General features: G+C 40.4%; 1 long non-coding RNA gene across 1 annotated transcript; it reads left to right on the plus strand.

Moving 5' to 3' along the window:
- The first annotated feature begins 283 nt into the window (after positions 1-283).
- On the plus strand, positions 284-2,377 carry LOC129904386 (uncharacterized). Its single transcript, XR_008770419.1, has 3 exons — positions 284-456; positions 1,353-1,394; positions 2,233-2,377. It is a non-coding gene; the product is annotated as an uncharacterized LOC129904386 (long non-coding RNA).
- Positions 2,378-5,099: the final 2,722 nt, after the last annotated feature.

Genomic DNA, 5,099 nt, shown 5'->3' on the forward strand with positions numbered 1-5,099 from the left:
GTAAGCTGACTTCGGGAATCCATAACCTCTTTATAATTTGAGAATTTGGGAAAACTCTCAACATGAAAGTTGTAGATAATTGAAATATATTTCCAACCATAGGTCGTGGGACGAAATGTGATATCGGAGTAATAAGATATAGACGTTTTAAGTCTGACAGGCCAAACTAAATAGTGAATTTGGCCCAACCCAATTCTAATTCGGGTCAGGCCCAATACCCACGAAATTAATCCAATTTCTATGTCTTCCTTCATAGTTTAGACTAAGAAAATATCCAGAAAATTTCTAGAGAGAGAGAGAGGAGAAGTTCTTGAGAGAAAAACCAAATCCGACCAAAATTCGAGTCCCAAAATCCGAAGCTCATGAAGAGAAAATTGTTGTACGTCGCGTTGGCTTCAATTTGAGCTAGAAATCAGCCAATAAGGAGAAGATTTTATGTGGTGCTGCAAATTTAAGGTAATATTAAAATCTCCTTTTCATTGTTAACAAGTTTAGTTAGAGTTTTAACGGATTAGAACGGAGAAAATAGTGTTATAAACTAGTTTGGTGAATTGTTGAGATTTATGGGTTAAAGGGTTGTTTTAGGTAGATTAAATGGATGGAATTATCTTAGTGATGATTTATAATAATGGTTGATATTGTTTTGATGTTGTTGATGAGTTGTTGTTCTTGAATTTGGAGGAAAAAGGTGTATGAAGATTGTGAATGTTCAAACCCGTTTTTGGAATTGAGTAGCTGGTAGTAATTCTGGAATATCTCATTGTGTAGACCTTCGATTTTAGATATTAAACATGTTTTGGAAAGCTAATACACGTACCTACAACTATTATGTTTATGTCTTAGTCTATATCTGCTGTTATTATGTCGAAAACGAAGCATGAATCATAAGACAAATTCTGTCCAGATTCTGGATTGAAAAATCCTTCATGTATAGCTGTTTGTATTTTGATGATATATCTTTGTAGAAAATGAATTTTGAGTTGATTTCTTTTGAGTTGGAAACTTAAGACAGAGATCTAAATGTTTCATGAAGGTCATAAAGTCCATTTTTGCCGTTTTCATTTTCAAAATTTAGATACAACGTGAGGTACTTGACTTTCCGAATTTACTACTTTGGTAACATGAGTCGGGTGGAAATATTCTAGGCTTATTGTCAATAATAAATCTTATTTTGTGTCAATATTTTGGATTGTTGATGTTGATTGATGATTATATGGCTGGTTTTGAAAGTGGGAAAAGTGAGCGGTATAGGAGAGGTGCTGTCCAATTTTTTTTAGAAATAACCTACTAACGATAGACTACGTTTTATTCTTGTCCATAGCTTAACCATAGTGCTTAACGTTTTAATATAGGTTGAGACAATATTGGACAACATATACGTATAAACGCTAAAGGTATGTAAAGTTAACATTTTCTTCCTTTGGCATGATCCATATGAAACGAACGAATGACGTATGCTTAAATTCCAAAGAAACTCTTATTCGTAGATATACTCGAATGGCTACCGTTCTTGATTTTCAAAAATTTATATTGTTATGTCTTGACTCATGTGTATGATTCCAGCCATCCTAGTTGGTATAACTCATGTTGTGATATAATTCATATTTTAGTATAATCCATAATTGGTGTGATTCATAATGACTATTGTCTTGGTTTTCAAATGATGGACTGTTTTGCTTATTCTATTAAGTCTCCGATAATGATCAAATTTCACAAGGTTGCTAATGATACCTTATTCGTGCATATTATTATGGTATTATTCACCGAGTCCTACGATAGGCCGGGTATGTTATCATGTATGGATTCCACTACATTATTCACCGAGTCCCTTACTAGAGGGCCGGGTACGTGATATGATAATATGATATTATGATGATATGATGATATGATTATGGCACCGAGTCCTATAATGGTCCGGGTACGGTATTAGTGTACACTACTCTATTCACTGAGTTCCTTGCTAGAGGGCCGGGTATGGTATATATATACATATGACGATATATTGATATAATTGTGACACCGAGTCCCATAACGGCCCAAGTACAATATATGATGATGATATGCATGTCTTCATTTTATAAGACACAGGTACAGTGATTTATTGATTATGATACTTGACTCCTGAATCTTTATTTCAGATGTGATCTCCTTTACGATATTTTATGCTTTATATACTCGGTACATATTTCGTACTGACCCCCTTCTTCGGGGGGCTGCATTTCGTGCCCGCAGGTACAGATACTCATTTTGGAGAGCCGCCACCTTAGGATTCTACTCAACGGGTTGAAGTGCTCCATTGTCTCGGAGCCTAAACTTTTGGTACTATTCCTTATAATGTATATATTTGTGTATCTAGGGGTACGACGGGGCTCTGTCCCGTCATATGCTATTGTTAATCCTCTTAGAGGTCTGTAGACACATGAGTGGGTTGTATGTAGATGTTGTCTGGTGTACTAGTATGGCTTATGTTTTTGGACATTTACATTTGGAGTGAAAGCCTTGTCGGCTTACGTATTATGTTATCTTATTTTTGACAATTAAGACTCCCCAAGAAATAGCTGATTTTGGTATATATATAAGTGACCATTTGATACAATGTGCTACCTATATAAATTCTATATCGTGTTTAATTATCGATTGACAATAGATAATATGTGTGTATACGAGTGTCCAATTCGGACACTAGTCACGGCCTACGGGGCTAGGTCGTGACAAAAGTGGTATCAGAGCAGTTCATCCTCGGAGTGTCTACAGACCGTGTCTAGTAGAGTCTTGTTTATCGGTGTGTTGTGCACCACATCTATAAACAGGGGGCTACAGGACATTTAGGATGTTATCATTTCTTTTACTTTAAATCGTGCGATAGAGCTGTATTATCAGGATAATTTCTCCCTAACATACTATTATATTTACAGCGATGCCTCCAAGAAAAAAGACAGCTGCCCAAAAGGGAAAATCAGTAGCAGAAGAGACTAGCCGGACCCCGAGGATTACTAGGGCCCATGCCCAGTCTATGCCTGAGGTTGTGCTCCAGTCGGCGAGCTCTACTACGCCGCCATATGAGAAAAGAACAGTAGCAACTACAACTATGGATCGGGGGGTTGCTTCACCGCCAGCTCCAGAGGCTCCAGTACCTGAGCCTCCAGCTCCTCAGCCAGGGGCAGAGGATAGGGCTATGAGAGATGCAGTTCAGTTGCTGACCAGAATAGCGACAGGGCAGGCTCGCAGGCATGGGTTAGGGGTTGACTATGCTGATAGACATGATAGTTTAAGGGCTCGTGATTTCTTGACTTGTAATCCCCCAGAGTTCTATGGGTCAAGGCCCGGGGATGACCCACAGGAGTTTATCCGACAGGTGCAGCGTACGTTGAGGATAATTAAGGCTTCTGAGATAGAGTCTGTTGAGTTAGCTTCCTATCGGCTGCGTGATGTAGCTGTTAACTGGTATGAGTCATGAGAGTTATCTAGGGGCGAGGGTGCTCCTCCAGCGGTGTGGGGTAAATTTGTGGAGGCCTTCCTTGGCCACTTTCTACCTCTAGAGATGAGACAAGCCAGAGTAGACAGGTTTTTACAATTGAGGCAGAATGGCAGGAGCATCAGAGATTATAGCCTTGAGTTTGACTCGTTGGCGAGGCATGCGCCAGCTATTGTAGCTGACATGGATGATAGAGTGCATCGGTATGTGATGGGGCTGGATCGTTATTTGATTGATAGCTGTATGGCAATGGCTTCTCAGCCAAGTAGGGATATTGCTCGGGTACAGGCATATGCACAGGGGGTAGAAGATCGGCACAGAGGGCGTCAGCCCGATAGAGATCATGATAGAGGCCAGCGTAAAAGAGCTAGATTGGCTAGTTATTCTGGGGAATTTCAAGGCGGGCAGCCTCAGCAGTACAGTAGGTATCCTTCTCAGCCAGCCCGGAGTGCACCCCCACAATTCAAAGGTAGTAGATTCGATAACACAGGGTATTCAGGATTCGGTCAGAGCTCCAGGGTTTCAAGTTCACAGATAAATAGGGGTTCGCGTCAGTCGAGACCACCTTTGCCTCGGTGTCCTTGTTGTAGTAGGTCACATTTTGGAGAATGTCGTTTTTCTACAGGTGCATGCTTTACTTGCGGCCGTCAAGGCCATATTATGAGAGAGTGTCCATTTAGGGGTAATTTAAGTGGTGCAGCTCAGCCTACTGGGTCAGTTGTTGGCTCATCTTCTTCTGTAGCTATGCGCCCTGTGGGGCAGGGTATTCAGATAACAGCAGGCCGTGGTAGAGGCCGTGGTGGATCTTTCAGTTCTAGCGGTCCTTCGAACCGCATATATGCCTTGGCTAGTAGATAGGACCAGGAAGCATCGCCAAATGTGGTTACAGGTATATTATCGATTTTCTCGCAGGATATATATGCATTGATAGATCCAGGTTCCTCCTTATCATATATATCTCCCTTTGTTGCTAGTAGAATCGGAATAAAATTTGAATCAATAGAACCATTTGAGGTAGCTACATCGGTAGGAGATTCTGTTATAGCCAACCAAGTATATAGAGATTGTTCGGTGATTATATATAGTCGACACACCAAGGCAGATTTGGTAGAGTTAGCTATGACAGAATTTGATGTTATTATAGGCATGGATTGGCTAGCTTCTTGTTATGCTAATGTTGATTGTAGAGAAAAAGTAGTTCGATTCAAATTCCCAGGAGAACCAGTCATAGAATGGATGGGCAATACAACATCACCGAGGGGTAAGTTTATTTCATACCTCAAGGCAAGGAAATGGTTAGAAAGGGTTATATTTATCATCTGGTTCATGTCCATAACTTGGAAGCAGAGGAATCGACTCTTTAGTCAGTTCCGATAGTTAATGAATTTACAGATGTATTCCCAGATGAACTTCCAGGTCTTCCTCTTGAGCGGGAGATAGAGTTCAATATAGATATATTGCTAGATACCTAGCCTATATCTATTCCTCCCTACAGAATGGCACCCGCAGAACTGAAGGAGTTGAAGGAGCAACTGCGAGACCTATTAGAAAAAGGCTTCATTAGGCCCAGTATATCACCTTGGGGAGCACCGGTATTATTCGTGAGAAAGAAAGATGGGTCACT

This window comes from Solanum dulcamara, chromosome 9, assembly GCF_947179165.1.
Source record: "Solanum dulcamara chromosome 9, daSolDulc1.2, whole genome shotgun sequence".
NCBI lineage: Eukaryota > Viridiplantae > Streptophyta > Magnoliopsida > Solanales > Solanaceae > Solanum > Solanum dulcamara.